The sequence below is a fragment of the Triticum urartu genome, chromosome 7 (genome assembly GCF_003073215.2).
Source record: "Triticum urartu cultivar G1812 chromosome 7, Tu2.1, whole genome shotgun sequence".
Taxonomy (NCBI): Eukaryota; Viridiplantae; Streptophyta; class Magnoliopsida; order Poales; family Poaceae; genus Triticum; species Triticum urartu.
Window position 1 is genome coordinate 591129602 of NC_053028.1, and position 7517 is coordinate 591137118.

Sequence of the window (7517 nt, forward strand, 5' to 3'; positions counted from 1 at the left end):
CATAAAAACAGATTTTTCCAGAACTAAGTCGCTCCCTTTCATGAATTCTGTAGTATACTCCTCCGTCGACGCTCCCTTTCATGAATTTTGTACTTCCTGTCGCCGACATGTGGGACATATAGCAACCGGGTCGACGTGGCAAGCACCAAATAACAGTGCAGAACAGCAGTGGGTACGCACCCCACTTGTACCGGCCCAGTAGTAGTAATGAGCAATGAGATGTCAAATCACAATGCCGCACTTTCCCAGATGGACGAAGCAACCATTATTTCACACTTCGGTTCGCCATCATCTCAAACCACGTACTAGTATTGCTTCTGCCTCAGGAGGGACACGCGCATCGCCTTGGTACATCAAGACACGTGGGACCGCATGACAGGCCATGCTCCCCCGCGGTTCGCTCGGTAAAATCACCTCATTTTTACTATACTTCCTCCGTACCGGTTTACTACATGGCATGCACGTCGTTCTAGGTTGAGAATTTAACTGGCTATATATGTGATGAACAGTACTCTAGCCTTTTAAAAAATGTATACTTTTGTATAGTAGTACTATCGATGGATTGCGCCATGGAGCAAAATTTGAAATTAAAAAAAGGTGGTACAAATAGAGAGCGCTCGTCGCCAAATTATGCATATAGTACTATTAAAAAGGCTAGTCACAATAATGGTGTCCAGCACAACCCACCCCTCAAATAAAACTAAGAGGGTGCTTGGATACGTTTTAGTCCCATCACTAAAAGTAGTGGGACTAAAACATGCTAGCCTCACCCATGCTTGGATCCAAATACTAAAAATGCTAAAATCAAGTTAATGAGCATTTATTATCCTCCAAACCCTCCAATCCAGAACTCGCCTATGTTAAAGGAGAGGAGTTAAATGAGTAGAGAGAGGACTAATCCACATTTTAGTAGGGGTACCCCTGACTAAAAAAATTTAGTCTCAAGACTAGTTTTAACCCCTCTTTAGTCAGGGGTGCTTGGAACTTTAGCCTCTTAAAGAGACTATTTTTAGTCAGACTAAAATAAGTCCCTTGGATCCAAGAACCCTCTAAGCATCCTGGAATTCTTTGACAAAAATAAGCACCCTGAAGTTCTTTGACAACTAAACCGCTGGCTATATGATGTTGGCCATATATATTGTACGTATATAATGTCAAGAAACGAGTGGTAGTACTATACCAACTAAAATATGAAATGTAAGAAATACTAGTATGTACGTACTGAAGAGTTAAAGTAACGAGAAGAAACATAACATAGTTCTGCTGGGGGCTCAGCACAACACACCCCTCAAATTTAATTAAGCACACCTGAAATTAAACTTTGCAACTATTCCGGTAGACACTGCATTAGAACCACCATGAGCAACGACACTGCCACCTTACTCGGAGTCCTCGTCCACGTCCTCGACTTCATCCTTGTCCCTCTTCCTCTTGGCCGATACTTCTTTGCTTGAACCGCACACTTGGCTGTTGCTCTTCATCCAACCCTTGTAGATATTGAAGCAAAGGTAGCCATACATAGCAGCGTAGTGGATGTGGTCTATATCTAGTACATTCCGCTGCCATTCATGATGATGAAACGTGTAATGAGGTTTCTCCAGTTTACCGTATGAAGGATGAACCATGGCTCCTGCCAGGGTCAGCATTGAAGGCTGACAAGAGGACACCAGCCGATTCTTCTGGAGGTCGAAGGTGTTGCCTACAATGAGGCCTATCTGACGCAGGACTTCTTTGTCGTTACCAAAGTCTACAGTAATGAATTTCACTGTTTTGTCCTTGAGGAAGTTCTTAAAATCCTGGAACTCAACGTCGGCATGGCATATGTGGTAAACCAAGCAAACGTTATGTACGCAAACCTGGATCACGGTGGGCTTCTTCCTTTCTTCATCCTTTAGATCCTTCTCTCGTCCCAGGACTGTGGTGTACTCAACATCTAGCCCAGCGACCCACTCATCATCTGAGTTTTCAAACATGCGGCTGAAGCGAGAAAGGCATCCTTTCACCGTCGCGGAAGAATGGGTGTAGATGATGTCGAACTCATCACTGGTGATGGTTCTAACCTTGTACTCACCGCCGATCGTGGTGATTTGGGACACGATGGATTTGGTAGGAGGGTTAGGATTAGTGGAACTGCCGTAATGTGAATGGAAGGGACGACTAGGAGCGAACCGCCGTAGTATTGAAGGACGTGCGGGGACGAGTAAGAGCAAACTGCCAGCGTGCGAACGGCAGGGTAGTGGATTTCCATTCTCCCATGATACGGGCTTCCGAGAGCCCTTGGATCTGAGATCGAACGGTTGCATGGCGTGATTCTAGACCTATGGGTGAATATCCTATCCTGGAGGGTTATTCTGCAAATTTTCAGCAACTTAGCATGCGACCGTTTGATCTCAGATCCAAGGGCTGCCAGCAGCCCGTATCATGGTCGCGCCTACCATGACCGTCGCGTCGCTCGCGCGGTCGCGCCCTTGGAGATTTAACACGGTGCGTTAGGCTATCTGATGTTGGCATGTCATACATAGTCATCACTTAGTCACTCATACTACAACAAGGTTGGCTATAAGTGTATTTTTTACTCCTCTCTATCTCTTTCTTCATACTCAAGGAAGAAACGGTGCTAAGTGCGTGTATTTATTGCATTTGCCAAGGAGTGACCACTTCCAATGAAATGGTGTTGCTAAGTTTGCTTCATTTAATTAGTTATAGACTCAAAATTGTCTTTTCACCTAGGTACACGCGCTTAGCACCATTTCTTCCTTGGGTCACCAAACTAGTCTCTCTCTTCTTGATTAACTTGCCACATCGGACTTTATGCCTATGTGGAAAGCTTAAGCACCTATAGGAGCAAGTAAAAGTAAGTACAATAGTGCGCTTTACATGGCATTTTTGCATATGTGGAGGAAAGAGAGGCAAGGAAAAAGTGGAGAAGTGGGCTCTCATGCAAGAGCCAACCTCTACTACATGGTGGAGCATTGGGAGAGGCACCTGTATGGAGGTGGTCAGGAAACTGGGAGACTCACACCGATCGTAGTGCCGCAGTTAAAATGATAATGACAAGTCAAATCACGGGGCCCCACCTGTCCAGCAGTAACTTGTTGTCAAATCACACAGCCCTACATTTGCAGCAGCCTACTCCCTCGTCTTCTTGCGTCTCTGTCGAACCGACTAGGCATAACTGCCCCGCCGCCTACTGCGCAGGAAAAGCCCCGCCCTCGACTTTTAAATACAACTACATCCACTTAAGAATCCAATGATATACTTTTTGTGACATAGTAACTCATATTTAGTTAGTCAAATGGATGACCTAGAACTACGTGCAGGCCCTATAATCCGAGACGCCTAAAAATAAAAAAAACCGAGACAGAGAGGGCAGTTCAGCACATATCTTTTTAGATCAATATAGTCGGGATTCGCCAAGGAGCAAAACCAAGTGGTAGGCTGCTCCTGTCGTGTTGGCGTAGCAACTCAAGCAGGGTTAGTCCGCACACGAAATGGCGACACACTTAGCAGGACCCCTTTGGCCGACTTGTGGCTCATCCACCGTCTTGTTCCACGTGCGATGCACCAAATTATAGTTCGGAGCAGCGGTTGGAATTGGAGGCACCCCGGTCGTAGCGCCGCAGTAGTAGAAAATGAGCGACGAGGGGTCAAATCACAAAGCCCCACCTTTCCCGCATTAAGCTAGATGGATGAAGCAACCATCATTTCACTCTAGGGCGCAAGAGCATAAAGAAAAGAGAAAACAATGATGTGTGCGGCAGCTAGCTAGGGCACCCTAGGGTAGGGTTCTCCACTACAAATCCTTTTTTTTGAAAGCGCCTAGACTACAAATCGGCTTCTCCCTCGTCCTCTTGAAGAAAACCGATGATGAGTGCGGTGGTAGGGTTTGTAGGAGTACTACGGCATCCGGGGCCATGTCGTAGTAAACGGGTTCGAGCCGACGCCTTAAATATGTGTGGGCCGCTTGGTTTTACGGGAACGAGGCAGCATTTTGGGTTCGGGGACCAGTGGAGATATAGTACATACAAAAAATTGTGGACGTAGGTTCGACCGAAAGGCAATGATGCATGGGCCTTGCATTTTGATATACCCGGGGCCGCGTGAAATTTGCTACTCTACTCAAAACAGGAAGGTACACATGTATTGAACGCATGAGATTTCAAAACCAGATTATGAATAAATATAGACTATAGGATGTAAAGCTTTGAGTCATATATGCATGATGTAGATGTTCGTTTAGTTCTCATAGTTCATCTCATTCAAAATCAATAAGTTTTATAAAAATGTTAAGATTCATGGGGTTGTGCATTGTACTCCCTCCGTTCCAAAATAGATGACCCCACTTTGCACTAACTTTGTACAAAGTTAGTGCAAAGTTGGGTCATCTATTTTGGAACGGAGGGACTAAATCATAAAGTAAAAAAAACAAATAATGGCAATTCATTTAGAAAAAAATAATCAATTATGATACAGAAGATTCTAGAATGAATGAGAAGTGCTTGTGTTTTCAGGTTTGTGCATTATGCTTAAGTTCAACCATGGAATCTTCTAAATTGTACATGTGGCAGATCTGGTGGAATGTTGATGATATCCAACGGCCAGTAGTGCTCGGATTTTCCTATCTCTTCACTGTCGGGTTAGCTTCATCCAGCGACCATCTTTCAAAGTTATTGGCACACTATCTAGTTCTTGTGCCATAGTTGCATGTTTTGGAAAAAAGCTACTAGTGGGTTGTACTATCTATTTAGGAATAGAAGATGTATACATGGAAGTTGTAGGGAAAGATATGACATGGAGCATCTCAATTCCTATGAGTAGGGAATGGAAAAAGAGATGTCATTTGGTTCACATCATAGGAACTTTTCTATTGAATATAGAGATGACATGTTTCTCAATTCTTATGAGGAGGGATTAGAAAAGAGATGTAATTTGGTTCATATCATAGGAACTTTTCTATTGAATATACGCTAATGTTTATTTTCCTTTGAAATTAAGGGAGTATAGGAATCCATTCATATGAACCAAGTGGCTCTAAAGCTAAAGAAATGATATCATGTTTATTTCCTTTGAAATGTGGAGTATATGAATCTATTCCTACGAACCAATTGGCTCTAAAGGAAAAATCCTATAAAAATCATATCATATAGAGTTCCTATGATATTCCTCGACACTGAAGGATGCTTGAAATTGCTGCGGGTGATACGATGGTCTTTCTTTGTAGACTCCTCACCCAACTTTATAGTTACCTCTCGAAGATGAATGAAATGATATATACATGGTATTCTACATGTGCAATTTGGTACACGAAAATCGGTAAAAGTTTGTGAGATTCAAATTTTCAATAAAGCTATATGCACTGCATTTCGGAACGGAGGGAGCATACGGCAGTTGCTAACACTCACGTGGAAGATTTGTGTGTAGGAGTGGCTGTTCTGTTAAATGACATGGCAAAACTGACACTGTCGGATGCCGATCTAACGGTCCTTACGGTGTTCATCAGGAAAAGGCTTGTGGCGAACGTTTGTCGGATAATGATTTACGGACACATGCATTGCATTGATACATGCCCCCCTCTCTCTCACGCACACGCACCCTCACGAGTCACGACTCTCCCGAGTCCTCTTGCAGACTCGCACGTCGCACCCACCGTCCATCTGCAAGTAGACGTCACGCACATATGTGCTCTTCACACCCTACCCTCAGAACTTCTAAAAAACAAAAGACGGCACACACATTTTATTTTAGCTCACACGTCACACACTTGTACTATTACTCTTGCGGCGAACGTTCTTTGGGCATAGTATATTGTACTCTCACGAAGAGAAGCGGTGCACGCACGCACTAGTTCTCTCACACCCACTCGTGGGTACACGTAGGAGCACATTTTTTTGAAGCTGTTACAACAAAATCACTCCACTATATATAAAAGCAGGAGCCTTAGAGCTTGCTTTACTAGGGTTCCTCTCGTTCACTCTCTCATGCTCTCCAAATATAAGCAACACATAGGTGGCCACACTCTCTCTCAGCTCACAGCTGGTCACAAATCCGGCCAGACAACCTCGACCGGGGCAGGGGTGTAGGTGCATCATTCACGCTATCGTCAGCGGCGAGGGAGGAGACCAACGGCTGCCCGCGCGTCCCGATCGGCGGCCGTGCCGTTCTCTCCGAGAGAGCACCGGCTCGGGAGGGCCTCCGACCCCTTCTTCCTCCCTGTGGTATTGTGGCCAAGATGCGGCCTCCCGACGCCGTCTTTGCGACATGCCGATGACCCTCAGGTATATATTCCTTCGAAACCTGCCTTGCTCTACTGCCTCAGCTCCCTTCGTGTGGATCCTTTTCTACTTCCGTCCGCTGTTCCAAAGCCACCTAGACTTCTACTAAGGCACATGCTTTGCACGTATGTTCTGTATGATAGATACTCATATACCTTCTTTTTAGAGAGAGAAATGGGTACTCGTATCTTGAGTAGATATCATAGTGTGTTTGTTTGCATGATCTAAGGACTATTCTGAAATAAGAAGCAAATCACTTGCACAAATCGAACTGAGTTCCAAGTAAGAATTTGATTACAAGATAAAAGTTGTAGTTTTATTATATGTTGTTTCTTGGGTTCCACTGATGTATAGTTCTAGAGTTGTTTGGCGGTTTACATGCATGTTTATGGACTATTTTGTGCAACTAAATAAGTCATTTAGGTCTAATAGACACTCATGTCCTGTATTAGCTTGACGTATAGCTTATGTATGACTGACATAAAATATTACACTTTTTCTGCGAATAATAAAAATATTACATTTCTCGATGAAGCGGAATAAAACTTTAGCTAGCATCAGCCATGCAATGTTATGTTATGTGAAGAGTGTAAACTTTGCAGTATAGCGGCATCTAAAAAATCCATTTTTATAGTAATCTAAAAAAATAAGTTAGTAGTATAGTGTTTATTTCCCAGGTGACAACGGGGAACCAAAATGTGCTAGCTATTTGCCAACTTGTCGTACTTGCATGTGAGGAGGTGGCAGCAGTTTCTAGACATTTTTCAACTTCAGTAGGTGCAATCCAGATTCAACGGGGACTTCTTTATTTGTTTACTTGGAGAGCAGAGTCGGCCATGTGCACAAGGAGTGGGAGCGAATCCGGCAGCTCTTAGCCGTCAGATCGTGTCATCCTTTGTTTGATGGACGGCAGTGATATTCATCAGAGGGGAAATGAACTGTGGATTTTGAGCCAATGCTTGTTTGGGCGGGAGAACCGAAGATGGAGTGGTAAATCCAATTTCAAAACTACCGCATTATAGTAGTATATAGTAGATTAGAAGTAAAGCTATTTCATACAGTTGACTCAAAGCGTTGGTTCAAACAGGGAAGAAAGTGGGAAAGCTGTAGCATGAATCTAGGACTTGGTTCTAAGAGGAAACAGGGGAAAGTAGTAATATCTGTCACTGTTTAAATAACCGTATATCTTATTTGCGCAAACAGGGATGTCTGTCTCCATATCGTTTCGGGATGTCTGTCTCTGTA